Genomic DNA, 22,480 nt, shown 5'->3' with positions numbered 1-22,480 from the left:
AATGTCTGGTTTGTCAGGAAAATTTTTGCTCGAAATCCTGACGTGTGCACATAGCCTAAAGATAAAGGAATGTATGATTACTTAATTTGTGGCACCCTTGGTGTTTAGCTAGTGGACAATGTCTTTGCATTGCCAGGGATGTTGTATAGTCTGGGTCTAATTATTTCCATGTTCAAACATCATCATGTTGGGTCAATAGCAAGCTCCTAAACTGCATTTTTCCCTGTCTGTGGTAGTAGATTTATTTATATATATATATATATATATATATATATATATATATATATATATATATATATATATATATACACACACACACACACACACACACACACACACACACACACACACACACACACACACACACACACACACACACACACACACACACACACACACACACACACACACACACACACACACACACACACACACACACACACACACACACACACACACACACACACACACACACACACACCCCAAAAGGAGGCAGCACTTTTCAAAGTGAAAAAAAGTAGGATTTATTCAGCCCACATCTCTGTGCGACGTTTCGGCTCACACTGAGCCTTTTTCAATTATTATATTATATCCAATCCAGGCAGAAGGTTGATAAATGTAACATATTTTTACATAGATATTACATCATTCAACAGTTTGAGATCTGGTGCAAATGGACAACGCAACCAAGGAAACTGATAGTTAAATTCCGTTCATGATTGTTTTCCTCCTAAAATGTACTTGTGGTTGTTTCTAATAGAAAAGCAATTAAAGATTAGAGAAGTGAAGAAACTAATTTTTTTTTTTTAACATTTCTTGACCTGATGGGTAGTACTTTGTGGGATAGCCTTGTATTGCCGTAATTGAGGTAAAAAAAAAAAAAATCCGACTGAGCTAGATGGGTAAGCAGGTGAATGGATGCAAGTCGTAGACAAGAATAAGTTTAAAGCAACCAATTACACGGTTTAATATAAGGTAACTGTGGCAACAGTGCATAGTTATAAATTAGAGTAATTGTAGCACACAATATCAGATTTAGAGAACCTGAATTCACTGCAGGACAATTACTCACATGTTTTTAAAGCTATGTGCACACGGTGCAGATATGCCTGCGGATACACTTTTTTTTTTCAGCCTTCACCATGACAAGGTAGACTCTTTTGGCAGGGCTCTACTCTAACCTATTAAACATTTGTTATTTTTTGGGGGTATATTTTAATTATGTATCTTCAAGGGAATGTCACATACAATTTTTTTTTTATATATATATATATATATATATATATATATATATATATATATATATATTCTGTATTTCTGATTGCAGATTATTGTATTCTATTTTCTGTACATTTATTGAAGCTTCTCTATCGCCTGTTTGGACATATGGACATTGGACACATGTATATGTAATTGTGCAGGAAGGGGAACACTGCCTATTGTGAATTGTGGATTCTCTTATGTCATTGTAATCCATCAAGTTATTGATAATGAAGAAGCTACTGAAAAGGATCTCTTTTGGAAGTGTCAGCCTACTAGAAAAGTAGTTTCTGTTAATAATTTTATGATATAAGTGGTTACATGCTTTAAAGTAAATTCTTCCATAATGTTAACTATTAAAAGGATTGGACATTTTATGGTTGTTTACAAATGTGTTTGAGGTAAGGCACTTACTAATACGGCCTCTCTTGAATTTTGGCACCTAATACGAAGAATGGGAAACAGTGCAGACATTCAGCATAGCCTATATTTCTAAGTGCCTTTTAAAAATCTCCAACTCATTGGTTAACAAATTTATTATTCATAAGTCATTTAGTTAAATCCTCTGGCCAATTACATAAAGTGCAAATAACAAAACAACAAACAAAGCTAACCAATCGGTACAATGAAAATAAGGTGACTTTGTGAGGTCAGAAAAACATAATCTGAAAACAACAAAGTACTGCACAGAATCTATGGAACTGAACCATAATAAATACGTATTTACAGAAAAACGTAAGAACAAACAATAGTGCACATTGACCTAAGAACTGAGCACTAATATTAAAAAGGGACAATTATAAATATAAGCACAACACTGTGCCAAGAACTGAGGCTTATTATAGGGCCATTCCAATCTGGGGTACAGATAGATGCAAATTCCATAACTGAAACATTACTAACTGATCTTACATCTCTCTAATGTTTGACATTGGGTCAGTAAACCCACAGTCGGGCAAGGTCACTCATCTATAATAGAGGGGACATATGTGGCCATAATAGACTAATGTAAAACTGTCTACGTTGTAGAAGATGTAAAGTGAAAATTTACATGTGTGGAACAGTCAGTCGACTTACCTTCTGTTTAGCAAAATCCATTATCAAATCTTAAAAATTTAGGCATCTGGCAAGCTCATGTTCAATTGATTGAACAGCCTAGCCCTTCTATCATTGTTCTGTCATTGAAGAACGCAGATGGTTCTTGACCAATGAGTTTGCTAAATGCACTCTCCTTCTGCTACTGAAAGTGGTAAGGTGACGAAAATTGAGTGCAATACACACCTCTCCAAATATTCCCTGAAGCTCAAATTTGTAGATGGCATTGAGCAAATCCAGTGGACCCATGGAATGCCCATGCAATCTGCAACCAAACTGGCTTCAGAAAGCAGAGTGGGACACTTTTCCCTAAGTAATTTCATCTCTTCAGAAAGCTTTAATGTTGGCAGCTCCAACTTCCAAGGAGACAGATCTAGACTGTATTTTGTTTCTCTCCTCAAAACTGGTAAGAACTTTTACCCAGAATGTAGCCAATACCACTGCCCTGACAGATGAAAAATAGTCAGACCTTTTAGCTTCTGAATATGCACCATCTGTGAGCTTTACTGAAGAAATAACTTTGTCAAGAGCCTTCAAAATGCTTGGCAGCTTTTGAGCAATGGGACGTACAGCCTCTATTCTTGAGCTCCACCGAGTGTCACTTAGACCATGCAAGGTGTTCCATCTCTCAGGGCTGCTGCTAAACAGTCTTCATTTCAGGACAGCTTGCAACAGCCTTAACACCCACAAGGTTTAAAGAATGGGCAGTAAAGGAGCTCTTGGAAATTTCTCTTAAATTTGTCCTTACACCTTTAATCCTACCAGACACGTTTGCCCCATTATCATATCCCTGGCTTTTGCAGTCTTTAAGGTCAATGGCATGCTCATGCAGCCTTGATATAATCATGTCTGCAATTTGTTTTCCCGCTTTCTGAAAAAAATAAAGTTCCAAAAACCTTTCAAGCACATGCCAAATTCCTGTTTGGAGGGTCTCTGGATACATACCTTTAAAACTATAAAACATTTTGTTCAGTGTGTGAGACATCAGGAGTAGCTTCACAAATAACAGAAAAATAGCTTCTTTACTTTCTGAAAGTATTATATATATATATATATATATATATATATATATATATATATATATATATATATATATATATATATATTTTTTTTTTTAGTACACTGTCATATTGTGACAAGATTTCCAAGGTTCTGAGAAAATTGACTTTATGTAGGTCTCCAATTCTGATGTTCCCCTGAAGGCCATGTTGAGTGAAGCTAAATGCAATGTCACTTCCAAAAGTATTTGTAAAAGAGCCACAAGCCTCTCCACTTCCTTCGCTAATCTTCTTTGCATCTCAATGTCCACAGCATGGCCAATTAGAGCCTTTTGGTGTGTTCTCCAACTCCAGTAGTGCACAGCATAGAAAGCACTATGTTCATGCTCTGGTAGCTTGAGGTACAGATGATGCCATTTGGAAACCAAAGGATTAAAACCTTCTTTATGGCAAAGGATGCTCCCAGTATTGACTCTGTGATCAGCAGAAAATGCCATACATGTTACACAATACATTACCTTCCTACTTTGGATCCATCTTAGCCAATCCCTTATACATTTTTCACGCCCATTAGATCACTTTGCATATAGGAGAATGTCGCTAAAGAAAGGTCATCAACATCCTTAGGCAAAAATTGTACCATCTGCTTCAGTTCTTCATTAGAAAGCCCTGAAAGAACAATCTTCTCTCTCATTCCTTATCCTTGAGGACATCTGACCACATAGCTACGTCTTTCCAATCAATTTCTTCTTCTTTTAATGTTATCAGAGTGCACTCCTCTGGAGAGAGACTCTGCACTCTGGCCGCAAGATGGTTCTTTATATACATGTTCTAAAATGGAACTCTAACATGAAGGCATTTACTCTTCTTCCATCTGTATACAAAGAATTGAAGGGAGCATTTTGTGAGCAGGACTGGGAAAAGGTTCACGCAGGACTGTTACGTGGTTCAGCGGAAACACCGCCCAGATTCTTTTTCCACACCAGTTGGCATAGCTGCAGCCTCTTCTTGCATTACTGAAGAGGCAGGCAACTCATTGGATGACTCAGTATGATCAAAGTACTGACACAGAATGTGTTACGGAACCCCCCAGCACCCAGAATGTTGTGCAGTTATATGTATGTATAATAGGTTCCATGTGAGATGCATGTCCCTAATGCATCAGCCCACAGGCTGCGCCCCTGGGCAGAGGGGACAAGATTTCCCCCCTCTGACCCCCCCCACCTTTGTAATTCCCACAGTAAATATCGGCAGGCTCCGGCCACCTGCGGCTATTGTAATGTATGTCTGGCCTGCCGCTTTTCAATTGGCCCGCCCTCTGTATCTGTGTGATATATTCTGTGTCCTGTGAGTAAAGTGTTGTCACACTGGAAAAACATGGAGAAGCAGTGATCTTTTATATGCGCCCATGTAACCAAGCAATTCCAGCCATATATGATGTATGATAGCAGCCATCATGGAACACTACAGTGCAGCGCCCCCCAATGTGAGCGTGGAGGAGACTGAATTCCAGAAGGAGGTAAAGAACCTACTGGCGTTCTATGGCCCAAACCCTGCAGTAGAGATCATACGAGAGGTGATGGCTGATGTGCGTACTGATCTGAAGGAAAAGATGGCTGAGCAGACCAGGATAGAGCTAACCAAGATGGAGATGGCAGAGAGGAGAGTCAGCGAGCAGGGGGAGCTCTGGCCTCCGCCTAGGTACCTTCAACAGTAAGCCACAAAAAGATCCAGTATGATGCCTTCTGACAGTTGGGGGAGGCAGAGGAAGACATTGATGGCTTTCTGCAGGACATTGAGTGGCAGTGTGCCCTTCATCAAGTGAAGCCAGAGGAACGGGTTCAGATTCTGGCCAGCAAGCTGACAGGCCGGGCAGTGGACGCCTATCACACGGTACCTGATGACTGTATGGACTGAGCGGATCAAAGAAGTGATCTTGGCCAGGTATGTGCTGACCCCAGAGGCATACCGCCAAAAGTTCCGCAGACTTATAAAACGTGTAACCGATACCCACGCTGAATGGGCCTGTAAATTACAGCGGTCACAGCTACTGTGGGTACAAGGGAGCCAAGCAACCACTAAGGAGGACATCCTCCAGCTCTTGTTAGAACGATTCTTTAATGGACTAACCCCCGAGACACAGGAATGGCTTCGGGACAGGCAGCCAAAGACTCTTGAGGAGGCTGCTCATCTGGTCAATGAACATCATGATGCCAGGAGGCCTCAGTTGTCCAGATCAAAGATGGTCACTAGGGGTCCGCCCATGGACCTGGAGGCCCCCAAACCACAGAACATTGTAGGGGGACCAGCTAAAAACCTGGCCTACTGCAGTCCCCCAGGGGCGCAATGCCACACCTGCCTTCAGCTGGGCCACCTGCAAAGACAATGTCCCAACCGGACTCAGCATACCCAGTGGCCAAAGGTGGGAACAGCTACCTTCAGCCGGGCCGCTGTACACTGCTACCAAGGTGAAGCTAAAAACCCGGCATTGGGGGCTACAACTAACCAGGGGGTGGAAGAGGTGGAGGAAGTGCTGCATGAAGTAGACCCCATGCAGGCAGCCCGGGCAGATAATCGACAACAGCATTGACAGGTCGTGTGGGTTAATGGGAAACATATGCAGGGACTAAGATTCCAGGGCAACTTTGACCCTTGTGAAGCCTCATCTCGTCCGGGACCAAGAGAAGACTGACCTGACAGTGGCAGTCCGTGTAGCAGGGGGAGCCATAAATTGACTGCCCACTGCCAGGATTCCCTCCCCCTGTGTGCTGCTGTCCTTGCTCTGCATGTCCTCCCCCAGGTTGGGTCCGTTACTATATAATCTTCCACTTCCGCACCCTGGTCCTCCTCCTGACTTTCTAGCAATTGTCTAATCAACCTCATGTGACTTTCCCACCGTCGCCTTCGTGTGACCATGGCTGCTCAAATACTTGGGAATCGCTACATGCGATCTCCTCTTGCACCACTTAAAGTGGACCGGGCAAGAGGCCCGAATCTTTAAATGGAAAAGTGAACAGCTCTTTGAAGTGTTCAAGTGTGGGATCAGTTGTCTCAGGCACTCTGCATGGTGGGAATAAAGAGTATCAAGGTGAGGAATATGCGGTCCAGACTCACAGCTACTGAGACTTGACCGTGTGGAAGACTTGGTGGTGGCAAAGTGACACTGCTCTGGGTTCAATAGTGGTATGCTGCTGCGGTCCCCTAGTAATTGGGACATAAAGATAGGGTGAGAGGATGTGGGTATTTGTTGTGGCCCAATTTCAGCTTGCCCACGGCCTCAGCATGCCCACGGCCTCAGCATTCACCATCACGTTCCGTTCCCCATCCCTTGCAATGCTTCTTGGTCATTTTAAGTGGAGGCTATTTTCCACGTTCACTAAAAAATGGCTGAATTTGAAGCAAACTTATGTGATCTGTGACAGATAAACCCCAGTTTAAAATAACTGGCCTGTAGGCAAAGTGTTTTTTGTGTTTTTTTTCAGCAAACTGGTATCAATAACTTGGCTAAGACACAGCAAAAAAATTAAATGGAGGCCTGAAATGGTACAATTTTGAGCACACTGATAAGTGATCCATATGACGGACAAGCTATAGTTTAAAATGGCTGCATTTTTGGTGCTGTAATATGGAAAGGATCTGGCTGTATTCTGCAGTGCCAACAAGCAAATGGAGCAGAAACTATTCTCTGGATTGCTTTTAAAGCAAATAATTAGGATTAATATCCAAAAAAAAAAAGTTCCTGGCCCCTGTGACCTGATCTTGGCTTCTTCTGATTTATTTTGATATTGATCTTGGCTTCTTTTTGGGTTGGTCAATCTTCTTGCATCCTTCTCTGCTGCTCAGGCTGCACAACACCAGCACAGGAGTTTTGCCAGTGCACAGCACCTTCTGGACTCATAAAGTAGTCAGTAAAGGTTTCTCACACGCACACCTTAGTTGAAGGGCCTTCCCAGACCCATGTTGACCACTGGATTAAATATTGGCTGCTGGTACTCCACATCTATGTCAGTGCTGTACCCTGTACCTACTCATGATCCCAAAGGTGCATTCCACTTATCTGCGTGCACGACTCAGCCAATAATTAAAAATCCTCCGCCAGGCATTCAGTCCCCTTCGTGGGTATGGGCGCTGCAGGGTTGTCATGAAGGGAAACTCCTCATCCAATACATCACAAAGGGCATTGGATGTGTGGAACCCGGCAAAGGTCGTGGGGCTGGAAGCGTTCTGCAATCTCGCAGAACAATCTGTGATGTTCGTAACACCCGAGAGTTCCCAGTACTGCCATAGGCACCAACATCAATGGCAACAAATTTGTAATGTGCATCAGCCACCGACATCAGGACCACAGAAAAATACTTCTTAGAATTAAAGAAGCGTGATCCTGATCGTGGTGGCTGCTGAACCCTTACATGTTTACCATTGACTGCACCTATGCAGCTTGGAAAATTGGCCGCAGACAGAAAGCCTGCTGCAACATGCAGCCAAGTCTCCTCAGTTGGGGAAGGCATCATGATAGGCTGCAACTTCTGCCAGATCACGTTACATGTGCACCTCACAATTTTAGAGATGGTGGATTTACCAATTCTAAATTGCAGGTGCAGGGATGTATAGCTCTCTTGTGGCCAAAATCTGCAAACAAATAAAATTAGAAATGTCACAAATGTAAGGGAACCTGTCAGCAGTTATGGATGATATAATTTGTCCACCACCTTTCAGGTCTTATCTGAAGCATTCTATAATGCTGGCCATAACACCTCTGTCCAACACGAAGGGTATATTTAAAAAAATAAATAAATTAAAAAAAATAAAAATAATAAAATTAAACTGCATGGGGCTGTCACGTCAGATGGGAGTTGCAGGTCCATGTCCAGCCACTCCAATCTTTTCGCACTGCCACCGCCCTCCTGCTTGCTTCAATGCTCCACTGCTCAGCCGTACTTACCTGGCCTGTTGAGGGCATAACTAATTCCTGCAGTGAGCAAGCGCAAGGAAAGGTCTGAGTCACAGCGCATGCACATCTCCAGACTTTGCTCTATCCTTATCAGAACACAAGTACGCCTGCGCAGTAGAGCGATTGAAGCAAGCAGGAGAGTGGTATCCCAAGAGGAAGGCAGGTATCAGACATGCGACACCTATCGGATAAGATCACACGATAGCACCCCACCCACCGGTATAATCCAAATTGTGTCTAATTTTTCTTATCGGTCTCCTGACCCAGGGGGGTTAATTATAGAATGCTGTAGATAAGCCCTGAAAGACAGTGACTGCATCTTATAGCAGCCAAAAATGCAGAGTTTTAAACAAACATTTCAGGTACCATAAAACACTACCAGAGATATTCATGTGTCTGTGTGGCACACATGAGGCAACTGTGCCGCCCATGTGCTGCATCATTCTCACACAGATGGCTAGCAGGGAAAAAGCGCTACAGTAAGCGCAGATAGCGGTGACAGGTGATGAAGACAAATCCCATTCTTCCCTGATGGCGTAGAAATCATGCAGAGCAGGGGAGAATAACAGCATCTTCCTCACCTGCCGCCAGGGAACAGCGCTTCCTGTAGCGCTTCTTCACCAGTGCAATGCGTGTCACAGAGGACATCAGTGTGTGTTCTCCGTGTGCGGGACACTTTGCGGACCGTGCAAATGGTAATCTGACATGTCGGTGTCTTGCCCACTGACACACGGCCTGCAAAAGCACGCTGACATGTGCATAGACCCATTCATTTGAGTGAGTCTGTGTCAGTGTCTCCGGGAAATGTGAAAACTGTCATCACATGTCCTGGACACACTCACATGTGAAAGAGGTCTAATGACATACAAACAAAAAATTAGTTACTTAACGCAAGGTGATGAGCATCCCTTCCTCAGCAGAGATGGCCTTCCTCATGACTATCAGACAAGGGCAGATGGGGTGCCAGAATTTCAAGCAGTCTATTAAAACGGCAGGACACAAATTTGTCTGGAAATCTGAAAATTTGACAGGAAAAAAAGTGGTTAATGTGATTATATATATATATATATATATATATATATATATATATATATATATATATATATATATATAAATTTTTTTATTTTTTTTGGACACCATGTAATTAGGATGTGGTCTTAAGATTTGCAGCAGTAACCCCATCATAATCCTGTATGGCCTGCGGAGCTGTAGCTGCTAGCTCTGCTCTTGGCTCCGCTCTGCTGAGCGCTCTAATTTTGGCGCAACCTTCCACTCGTTACTGTCTTTCCAAAATGGAGAATGGAAAAAGGGGTTGGACAAGGAAATGGCATCACAATTTATTTTTTTTTCTTGGTCAAGTTTCTCAAATTTATCTTTATTGATGTAAAAAACGCAGGAAAAACTGAGTCAAAAATGCATCATAACCACACCTACGTCTTCTGCCAAGAGATGTGGATTCAGTGTGGAAAAAGCCGCAGGCAAATATGCAACGTGTGCACATACCCTAAGGGTCATGCAAGATTTTGAGCTCACTACTTCTTTACCTTGCAAGATCTAAATGGTTTCAACTTCCGATCCCAAATAAAGTTTGGCTTGTCAGACATAATCAGCAGTGCATTACTGGACCGAGATTTGGCTTCCTCTGAGGCATCGCCTATGGTGAAGCACTCTGTCCCCTCAATTCTCCACCACAAGATACTCCCCTTTTCCTTCAATGACCATGAATTCGGTCTCCAAATGTTCCATGTCAAAGTTGTCTACAACAGTCTCATGGGAATTTTCAGGCACGTGGTCTTCACCCCATAGAAAGTCAAGAGTGCATGAATATGGTGGGGTCTTGAGAGCAGGCAATGAGAGAAGTCATGGGCATTGACGGAAAATTTGGTCCAGTGTCCTGGAGGTGGCAGTGTAGTTTTCAAAACATTACCAGTAGATAAACTCTTGGAACAGAGGATAGTCTTCCAACACTCTTTCCCATGGAAAATATCCAGTAAATCCATTGAAAGATAGTACACCAAAGGCCCATGTCAGTGCTGTGCCTCAAAACTAGAGCTTCATGGCATTGCAATTGAGGTTTGGGAACATGAAAGGAATTATGAATGATATCGATGGTACGAGTACCGATTTGCTTGTATCAGGCCAAAATCACTCAGGATAACATGAAAGCAATCTTGTTCTATTAGTAACACCTCGTCTAGTTTTATGTCTCTATGTACTAGTCCTTGATCGTGCATGTATTCTAGCGCTCTGGCCAACTGTAGAACACAATGCTTCACAATCACTTCTGGAAGTCCAAACTGGTAAAGTAGAGGAAACCATTAGATACATGATCACTTTACTAGAAAATGTGTATGATCTTGGGAAAACCAGAGTGGTACTTTTATCTCCACATTTTCCATTTAGTCCAGCATGAGCTAGATATTGGTAACCAGAGTCTTACTGGAGTGTTTACTTTGAGTACGATGTAAAATAGCAAATTGTATTGTGGTACTGTTGGCCAGAAAAATCAATGTAAATACTTTTCTGCCCAATGATGACAAGTATTCTAGGAGTGATGCCTTTATTGGCGAACCAGAAAATGTTTGCAAGCTTTCAGAGCACAGTGGCTCCTTCAGGCAAGATTACAAATAGATTAATAAGAAACAAGCACAACATTTAGAGAACACTACAGCAGAACATTTGTTCAGGGGGGTGGAAACTGTGATGCCTCCTAAAGATAAGCCAAGGTAATCAAATTAGGCATTTTCTTACAAATGGAGAGGCAGTGGGAATAATGTTCTTAGTTATCTGGAGTCCATCTAGTGGAGGTGTGAATTCTATCCATGTAGTGACTCATAAATCCAGGTGTTAAATTGAGTCCTAGTGTCAACGAATTGAACATCTTCATTAGTTTGAATTCCTAAATTTTTCATTCCCTGTGGTTCTTAAAATGACCTTTATAGTACTAAGACTTTTAAGACTGTCATACTGTGTCCAGGTCCAGAGAAATGTTTTCCCACGCGTTCATTTCTGAATGTCTGTGTAGTTTCATCCTACTTTGTAGTTTTTGCATGGTTTCCCCGTACATTGTATCATGTACACCACGTTGGAGGATGTACAAGAAAAGGAACCCGTGACCTTATAGTCCTGATTTCTGTTTGGTACACGGACTATATTTGTTGGTAATATGTGGGTACACGTTTTGCATTTTTTATTGTTATTGGAGAATTTGCCAGTCACTGATGGTGATGAGAGGATACTTCTGACAAGGAGATTCCTTAAGTTAAGGGGCTGTTTATAGGAGAGAAGTGGTAGTTCTGGGAATGTCTCTTAATTTGTGATCTCTATGGAATATGGGTTGGAGATCAGCACCAATTTTCCTTAGGATGCTCATGTGGGGGTTGTATGTGACCACAAGAGGCACCCTGTTATCCTCTGTTTGTAATCCAGGAGGCTGTTTCTTGGATCCTTGTAGCCCTGTGGATCTGCTCATCAATTACCAGTGGATGGTATCCTTGTTGTAGGAATGTATTCCTCAGTGATTGCAGCTGTAGTTCCCTGTCTCTTCTGTCTGAACAGATCTGAATATACCTCAGAGCTTCACTGTAGATGATGGATTTTTTTTGTGTCTTGGATGAAAGCTGTTCCATCTAAGATAAGCCGGACGTCCGGTGGGCTTATGGTAAATTGATGTTTGTATGGCATTGTCCTTGATGTATATGGTCTTGTCCAGAAAATGTATTTGGGTCTTTGAAAAGTTGAGGGTGAGCTTGGTGTTTGGGTGGTACTTGTTGAATATATTGTTAGGTGAGCAGATAATATTTCGAGCCTATCCATATTAGCAGATCATCAATGTAGCGGAAGTATGCAAAAGGTTTAACACAGCAAGATGACAAAAAATCTTCCTCCAGTTTTGCCATAAATAAGTTAGCATATTGTAAGGACATTTTGCTTCCCATGGCGCTGCCCAAACACTGTTGGTATAAATTGTTCCCAAAAGAAAAATAGTTGTGATGGAGCAGAAACCTGATAAATTGTAGTGTGGATCTGTGTCTAGATTGTTCTTTTTGAAGTTAATATTTACATGCTGCAATTCCATCCTCATGAGGAATGTTGGAATAGACTCTACTTCCATGGTGGCTAGTAGCGTATCCTCTGGAAGTGGGCCCAGCGCTGACAATTTGCAAAGAATATCCGTGGTGTCCTGGATGTAGCTGGGTGTGCGCCTCACCAAGGGTTTCATAATGTTCTCCACCCAGCCTGAGATTCTCAGTTAAAGTCCCAATAACAGATAATGGGCCTCCCAGGATTACTTTCTTAATGTATTTTAGGAAACCTGTAGAAGGTTATCAATCAAAATGCCCTAAATAATGCAAAGGGCGCTTCAACATACAATATCACCCAACTTCCATTTTACAAAGTAATTATGGTAATAAGAGATCCCATATTATGATAAAAAATGGCTTTTATTTAATAATACATAAAATCAACACAAATAAAAACCAAATTACTGTCAAAAGGACACAAAGTAATTAACACCAGAATATCAATGACCTATTAATAGGTCCTACCTAGGAATATTAATATACTGACAGTATAAGAAATAACCAAAAATACTTATGATTCCCAATCTCTCATCTAAACAAGCTAGTGACTTCCCCACCGTTGTATAATACATATGTGAAATAAATTACTGTCAAAACATGTATATCTATGTAATAGACATAAAGGTGTCAATTATTTGTCAGTCATATAAAAAATCCCTGTCAGTGTAAATAGGACCACAACCTAGTCAACAGAAGTAACCCAGCAGTGCCAGATCATATTGGTATGCAGTGATAAATTAGTAATGGTTAACTGCAGGTAGCCTCTTATCCCGAGAAGCAGCCATAAATACACCCGGTCTCTCTTGCTCCTGTAAGCATATATACATAAAAGACTGGTGATGAGGCTGATGCTACCATTCATCATAGCATAGCAAACCTCTGGTCCCATAAATGCATAAATTGATCATAATTGCCTAAGTAGACTGTGCTATAACCCTTGGCGTCCTCTCACCCCGAAGTACGTTTCACCGCCAGCTTCTTCCGAGGGCTTGTCAGGCTGAGAGGCAGCCGGATATTTATGACGCGCCACCAGTCAGCGCTTACCCAAGGAAGCAACTCGCCGTCTGCCCATCACAGCACATAGTGCATCAGCCCGCCTCCTGACATTGGACTTCCTTCCCGATGCTCAATGACACGCAAGCTATGACGCCTGCATGTCAGTGTATGAGCGGAAGTCCCAGGTAGGTCTGGATGAATGCGCAAGGTCATTCGAGCTCCACGAGATGACGTTACCATAGATTAAAAAGGGATAATGTCTGCTATAGTGAAAAAATAGAAATACTAGTGTAACAACACCGTGACCTGGCGGAAAACCAAAAAGTGAATCTACATAGTGAAAATAATAAGTTAATCTCTTTATGATAGTGGAGCGCCCCCAGACACAGGGCCGCGGGGTACTCGGTACCGGGCCTCTCAGTCTTGGTCCTGGGGTTGTCACGGTGGCTAGACCCGGTCCGTGACCCTGCTAAGGGGCGTCCAATGAAAGGTGTGTTGAGGGTGCGTAGTGCAGGTCGCGATGAATAATGAGGACACAGGGTTGCAGTCTCTTTACCTCTTTACTGAAGGCTTCGGGATCCACAATTCAGAGCACTGCTAACAGGGCTGGCTGAGACCGGCCGGTCCGAAGGCACATCCAGAGTTCCCTTTGCAGGTGGAAATCAGTGCCTACCTTCTAGCGCCTGTGTGTTGTAGTACCTCCCTGCTGAGCACCACGGGATAGTCCTCAACTGTTGTCTGTTTCTGATGTTCTTTCTCACAACTTGTATCTGTTCTGATGTTCTCTGTCCCCCAGATGATATGGCTAGGACGCACCCATATGATGGGTAGGCCTGGAGTTCTTCCGGGACCCTAGCGTTGCCCCTCTCCCACAATTGCCTCCTATGTCTGCTTAGGTGATTTAGGTGAGACAGCCAACCTAAAGTCAACTGTCCTGCCGCTGTTTGAAGTACTGCTTGGAGCCCAATACTTCCTCGGCGTTCCGGCCACCGGCTACGTGCTTCAGTAGGATGTTGCCACGATCTTAAGGCACAACTCCTACTGGTTTATCTCCTTTTTTGCTGCAATCTCGTTTCTCACTTCTCCACAATAAACCTCGCTTCTTATCCTTCCTTAAGATACCGCCGCAATCAGGTGCAGGCGCGGTTCCGTAACGTTCTGTCCTTTTCGCTAGGCCACTGTCAGGATCCCACCCCTGACAGACACCCCTGAATCTTCCCCTGCAACACCCTCTGCCACAGGATGTTGCCTGGATCCAACCCAGTCAGCTTCTTCCTAACTTCCTATCCAACCCCCAGTTTTACCAGATTGTGAGGAGTGGCCTAATATATAGAACCCTTTGCTCCCCCTGGTGGCCAGAATGTGAAATGTAGTGTGACTGTGATACCTGGTCAGGTGAACTCCTTTAGTGCCATCAGACGTACCATCACTCCCCTTAGTGGCAGAGCGTCAGTACTGCAACGACCAGGACTCTGGGGCGCTGCAATAGAATATACTAATAAATAATAACATGAAATAACCACCACCAAAGTAAAAGGAATTATTTTTATTGTGAAAAACACTAATCCTAAGTGCACATATCCTAACTGAAATATATTTGTAATATACCTAAGTAACTCAGATTAAAGTGACCGTGCTTACTCAAAATATATAAAACGCCCAATTATTACATAATAAATTACTATTAGAATCTGACTAGATAATCATTTAAAGTGACAGTTCATTAATCATAAACCATAATGACAAACTATATATATATATATATATATATATATATATATATATATATACTAAATATAATATATTATATAATATATTATATAATATAATCATTATAGATCCCTATACAAATCGACCTACATGTATGAAGTTCCACAAAATGAGTGTATATAAATTAATCACTATTAAAAGACTGTGCTACATGATATAACTTACATAAAAGTGACAGTGCATAACAATTAATCACTGTTGCTAAACCCTAACAAATTCATATTAATCCCTGACTAGAATACTGGTGACTACATCCCCCATACCCTGTGCTTACCATCAAAATTCTACATAACCCTTAACTCATTTCCTAAACTTATAACAGGCTTAAATATATATCCATAAAAGTCCAATGGTTCAAGAACTCCAAATTAAGCTGACATTAGAAGACCTCCTCAGACATGGCCCCCGAGTTTTCCAGATGTAAAAGATCTAACTCCATCACACGGCAGTCTCTATTAACCGACAATCCTCCTTCCTTGGGGCTACTAAATAAATGACTGAAATGAAGAAAAGTTAAAAATCATAAAAACCACATAAGGCAATGAACCGGATACCCCCCACCTATAAAAAAGATGCATCTATTATAAGCGCTGAGAAACCCATGGTTTCATTGAGGCCTGAGGGACTAATTGTACCCAACCGGTAAATCCAATGGCACTAATTGTGCCAGAGCTTTGCCTACATCACCTCCCCATGAACCCAAATCTTTGATCAATAGCCTTAATTTTTAAACTACAGGAATTGCAGTTATGAAACCTTTTGAAATGACGTGGTAAGGTCTTTAATTGCGTGTCATCCTCCACTGTCCGTGCCTTTTCAATGTCCAAGACATGCTCTCTAACTCGGATCTTCAGTTCCCGTGTGGTAAGTCCAACGTAAACTTAACCACACGGGCATTCCGCATGATAGATGACACCTTTTGATGTACATGTAAGATGTTTATGAATTCCGTACATCCTTGATCCATCAAAATTTTTAAAGAACTTTCCTCTAACCAGATTAAGACATCCTTTACATAAACCACAGGGATAAAATCCCTGTGGAAAATCAGAGGTAGGCCCACTTTTTTTTTTTTCCGAGGTTCATAATGGCTGTGAACCAAAAGATCTTTAAAGTTTGCTGCACGCTTCGCCACACATTGTGGAGCTTGAAGCAAAACTTTTTTAAAAATTGGATCAGATAACAAAACCTTACAATGTTTATTCAAAATATTTACCACTATTTGCCATTGATTATTATAAGTGGATATAAACCGTACCTGTTTACTTTCTTCTTTTTTCCACCTTTTTGGAACCATATAGTAACTCGTCTCTTGATGACCGTTTTGCTCTTATACCCCCTTTGGATCATTTTTTCGGCTGTATCCTTTCTTCAAATCTTTCAGCCAGGTCCATACACTGTCTTTCAAAGGATTTTTGATCTGAACAAATTTTTCTAATCCAAAGGAATTGTCCAATGGGGATCCCTCAAATGGTAATTTTTGGATGTGATGAGTTCACTCTAAGATAGAAATTCGTGGCCGTAGGTTTTCTATAAACATCTGTATGTATCCTACCATTTGATGCCTCAATCCATAGATCCAGGAATTCCAAACTCCTACCAGATTTAAACGTGTGATGTATGTTACGGTCATTATCATTCAATTTCCGCATCAGACATCCCAATTCCTCTACAGAACCCTTCCAGACAAGACATCGTCTATATATCTCATCCAATTATGCACTTTGTGGAAATGGGCAATGTCATGTCATCCTCCAAGGATTTTTCTCTCCCAAACCCCTAAAAAGAGGTTGGCATAAGAGGGGGCACAAGGTGCCCCATGGCTGTATCTTGTAACTGCAATTAGATTTTCCCATGGAAGATGAAGACGTGTCTCAAAACGAAGTCCAATAGCACCAAAATTAAATCCACCAAATGGACATCCATGTTACTTGCTCTCAGAAACCAAGAGGTAGCTGCTATGCCATCACTATGTTTAATCGAAGTGTATAAAGACTCAACGTCCGCAGTTACTAAAAGCATGCCATCTTCCAATTCCAATTATTAAAACGTTGTAAAGCCTCATTAGTATCTCTAATGAACAAAGGGAGAGAAGAAACAATGGGTTTTAAAAAAGACTCAGAGGTGATAGATTCTCACACAATCCCCCATTTCCCACCACAATCAGTCTTCCTGGGGAGGTCCATCGGGTTTTTGTGTACTTTTAGGAATGAGGTAAAAGGTGGACAGTCTTGGATGAAGATTCCGAATCCTTTCCAAAAAGTCTTAGATATCAATCCATCAGCGAATGCCCTTTCTAAAATATTTACAAGGGTCTGTTGAAAAGAAGATAATGGGTTATATGTTAGTCTTTTGTAACATTGACCATATTCTAGTATTTGTAGGCTTGTCTTTCATACATCTGTACAAGCCAGAAAACTAGGTTACCCCCCCCCTTATCTGCCTGTTTAAAAACCACATCATCCCAAGTTCTCAACTGTTAATTCCTTTCGTTCCATAAAAGATAAATTGTTCTTGCCTTTCTGGTTTAACGCTAGCTCTTCTACATCTTGCATCACTAATTTTGTAAATACATCCACTGCGGGACACAGTCCCAGAGAGGGGAAGGTTTTAGATTTTGCCACCAGACTATTAGGAATCATACTAACCTCCTGTAACTCATTCTCTTGTTGCAAAGACTCCAAAATCTGAATGGCTATCCTCTCTTCCTCAGTTTCAAAATTAGTTGTAGGTTCCGATTTTAAAGTGGAGTTTTTAAGTATGATCTTTCTGGAAAAGAGGTTCACATCCTTTATCGTATTAAGGTATCTAGATGAGAGGAAGGTGAAAGTCCCCTGCATAACAGTTCTTCCTGTGACTTGGACAATGAATGTACCGACAAATTTATTAACTTCATTTGATCCCTATGTTTCCTCTGTTTCCCAGATATATTAAAGGTATCAGGGAATATTTTACGTCCCCCGCTACGTATTTAGAAGTCCCGGGTATGTGAAGCCTCTTCTGTGGACATCCCACTTTCACTCCCCGAAACACTAGATGTTTACTTGTAGAAGGTACCTGTTTGGGGATTGTCTGGTATTAGTTCCAGCAGTGAGGATGAAGTGAATAAAATCCATTGATGTCAGTTCCTCTATGTATTTATTTATTTTTTTTGGTCGGATCTCCTTGAAGTGGAGTGTAGTATTTTATATCCAAGAGTTGTCTGTTTGCTTCCTGGATGTATGCTTCCTGGATGTAATCTGAAATTTCAATATGCAATGCCCCCAATCAATAACTATATATATTTACAGCAAGGTAGGACTGTAGTTAAATAATAAAATAATATTTTAATAAATATTGCTAAAAAGAGTCACTAAGGCTCATAAGACAACATGAAACACAACATACATATGTATATGCTGGCAACTAACACTACTGAGCTTCATATGATGCTCCAAAAAACCAGCACGGTGTAAATATGCCACCACCTTATTATACAAACTGACACTGTATAGGAGGCATCCTCTCTCAGAGCCCCTAACTAATACACGTCATGGAATGTGCTCAGGTCCGAAATTCCTAGAATTAGGAATTTAGGACCTGAGAATTAAGTCACGGCTTGTGATTGGTCGCGTGGCGGTCACATGAGCGGCACGCGACCAATCCGAAGCCGTGACGTCATGGAAGGCCATAAACGCGCTCATTTTAAGCAAAGAAGGCTGCCGGTTACCAGCGGCGATGTCCAGGGGCCTCCGGAGAGGTGCGTATATCAATATTTTTTATTTTAATTCTTTATTTTACACTTAAATGTGGATTCCGATACCGATTTCCGATATCGCAAACATATCGGAACTCTGTATCGGAATTCCGATAGATTCAGAAGATCGCCGACCTCATGGCCGACCCCACACAGGGGTCGGGTTTCATGGAACCCGACTTTGCCAAAAGTCGGCGACTTCTGAAAATGGCCGACCCATTTCGCTCAACCCTAATTAAAATGATTCTGTAAATTGGGCTTACCTTCAGCTACATTAAGTCTGTCCAGTTTCTTTTTCTGATTGATAATGAGGTGATGTTGTAGAAATCCTGTAATGTCTCCCTGATTAGACAAGAACCCGGTCCTTGTAGTCGGTCCTGTAGGTAATTTTATCTTTATGGATGGTCCTCTTGTGGTAGTGCAGAATCATCTAATTGGATTTTTCTTTCTCAGATGATCTGTAGCAAAGTTTTTGGGAAAATGAGTATTGTAGGTATCTGTTGGATTCCTTATCATGAGGCCTTTAGGGATTAGGTTTTCCTTCTTGCATCTGGATAGAAAGAAAATGTTGCTGTTCATTCATGCCAGTTTCTTCAGGAGGTTTTCCAAATCCATATGTGATCGTTACATTGGGGTATCTTCCATTATCATAATGTACAATAACAAATTGTATTGTGGTACCGTGTTAGCCAGAAAAATCGATGTGAATACTTTTCTGCTCCATGATGACAGAAGTATTCTAGGAGTGATTGCTTCTATTGGCGAACCAGAAAATGTTTGCAAGCTTTCAGAGCACAGTGGCTCCTTCAGGCAAGATTACAAATGGATTAATAACATTTAGGGTACTGTCACAGTGGCACTTTTGTCGCTACGACGGTACGATCCGTGACGTTCCAGCGATATCCATACGATATCGCTGTCTGACACGCAGCAGCAATCAGGGACCCTGCTGAGAATCGTACGTCGTAGCAGATCGTTTGGAACTTTCTTTCGTCGCTGGATCTCCCGCTGTCATCGTTGGATCGGTGTGTGTGACACCGATCCAATGATGCGTTCGCTTGTAACCAGGGTAAACATCAGGTTACTAAGCGCAGGGCCGCGCTTAGTAACCCGATGTTTACCCTGGTTACCATCGTAAAAGTAAAAAAAAAAAAACGTACATACTCACATTCCGGTGTCCGTCAGGTCCCTTGCAGTCTGCTTCCCGCTCTGACTGACTGCCGGCGGGAATGTAAGAGCAGAGCACAGCGGTGACGTCACCGCTGTGATCTGCTTTCACTTTACGGCGGCACTCAGTCAGAGTGGGAAGCAGTCGGCAAGGGACCTGACGGACGCCGGAATGTGAGTATGTACTGTTTGTTTTTTACTTTTACGATGGTAACCAGGGTAAACATCGGGTTACTAAGCGCGGCCCTGCGCTTAGTAACCCGATGTTTACCCTGGTTACCCGGGGCCTTCGGCATCGTTGGTCGCTGGAGAGCGGTCTGTGTGACAGCTCTCCAGCGACCACACAACGACTTTCCAACGATCACGGCCAGGTCGTATCGTTGGTCGTGATCGTTGGAAAGTTGCAGAGTGTGACAGTACCCTTAGAGAACACTACAGCAGGACATTTGTTCAGGGGTGGGTGGGAGGTGTGATGCTTCCTAAAGATAAGCCAAGGTAATTAAATTAGGCATTTTCTTACAAATGGAGAGGCAGTGGGAATAATGTTCTTAGTTATTCTTAGTCCATCTGGTGGAGGTGTGAATTGTATCCATGTAGTGACTCTCAAATCCAGGTGTTAAATTGAGTCCTAGTGTCAACGAATTGAACATCTTCATTAGTTTGAATTCCCAAATTTTTCTTTCCTGTGGTCTTAAAAAAGTCTTAGTACTAAAAAGGTAATTTAAAGTCTGTCATACTGTGTCCAGGTCTAGAGAAATGTTTTCCCACCGGTGTGTCCATTTCGTTCCTGATTGTCTGTGTAGATTCACCTTGGTTTGTAGTTTTTGCATGGTTTCCCCAATATAGATACAATGTACGAGGTGCCCTGGAAGTATCATGTACACCACGTTGGAGGATGTACAAGAAAAGGAACCCGTGACCTTATAGTCCTGAATTTGGTTGGCCTCATTGTTCTGTTGCCACCACTGATCTGGACCCTTTCTATTTTCCTTTTAGTTCAACATCATAGATATTGATAACATAAGTATCGTACTACACACAGAGAACATGTTTTGCCATATTCTACTGTACTGCTGTGGCCGCTCTCCTTTTCAATTCTCTTCAGCTCTCACTGGTAGACGTCACTGCTAGCGATCGCTAACTGTCTGGGAGCCTCATTTTCAATCTCCTAGACTGGCATTGAAAAGTGACTTACGATTTTTCCAGCAAACACTGGAGCGACCAGGAAGTCACAACCTTGGTCACATGATGCACAAAAGGATCAGAACAGCACTAGGAATAGCAGAAGGCAACTAGTAAGTATCATACTACACAAAATGACACGCATTACTGATAACCATCTGGTGGTGAAATGAAGGAAAACCCTACTGGTACTTTAATGTAGGATATGAATTTCCAATCTGACATTCTAGTCTATATCAAAACCAGGAATACTAATGTGTCACAAAGGGGCAAGCAAGGTGTTTTGCTAGAACTAAGCCACATGATGGAGAACACTTTTCATGGAGTATATAGAGAAGCTTTATAAACTGAAACATCGTTCCTGGCTGCATTTCTTTAGAGCATCTTCAAAAAATATGGCCACAATTTTACATGGTTAAATATACAAAAACATTTGGTGATTCTGAAATGCTTACAGCGGGTTCTATTGGCGAGTGAAGAGTTCCAGCAGGGGCCAAATCCTGGGTCAGGACGTAGAAGTCATCCGAGTCCATGTAGATGGGGTGCGTGAAGATGATCCCTTCGTGACTTGATAAGTGAATGGACACTCAGTTCTTGGAGGAAATCTTCATGCTTTGTCCGTGTCTTCTTCATCAGCTTAAGGGCCACCTAGTTTCCTTAACCCCTTCCCGACATGTGACGGTATAGTACGTCACATGTCGGGACCCCCGCTTTGATGTGCGCTCCGGCGGTGAGCGCACATCAAAGTCGCGACATGTCAGCTGTTTTTTACAGCTGACATGTGCGCGCAATAGCGGCGGGTGAAATCGCGATCACCCGCCGCTATTAACTAGTTAAATGCCGCTGTCAAACGCAGACAGCGGCATTTAACTACCGCATCCGGCCGTGCGGCCGGATATGAGCGCATCGCCGACCCCCGTCACATGATCGGGGGTCGGCGATGAGTCAGGAAGGTAACCATAGAGGTCCTTGAGACCTCTATGGTTACTGATTGCCGGTGGCTGTGAGCGCCCCCCTGTGGTCGGCGCTCACAGCACACCTGCAAATCTGCTGTGTAGCAGCGATCTTATGATCACTGCTGCATAGCAGAGCCGATCGGGCTGTGCCTGCTTCTAGCCTCCCATGGAGGCTATAGAAGCATGGCAAAAGTAAAAAAAAAGTTTTTAAAAATGTGAAAAAAATAAAAAAAATATAAAAGTTTAAATCACCCCCCTTTCGCCCCAATCAAAATAAATCAATA

This window comes from Ranitomeya variabilis, chromosome 2, assembly GCF_051348905.1.
Source record: "Ranitomeya variabilis isolate aRanVar5 chromosome 2, aRanVar5.hap1, whole genome shotgun sequence".
In the NCBI taxonomy this organism is placed as follows: Eukaryota; Metazoa; Chordata; class Amphibia; order Anura; family Dendrobatidae; genus Ranitomeya; species Ranitomeya variabilis.
This window is presented reverse-complemented; position numbering follows the sequence as displayed.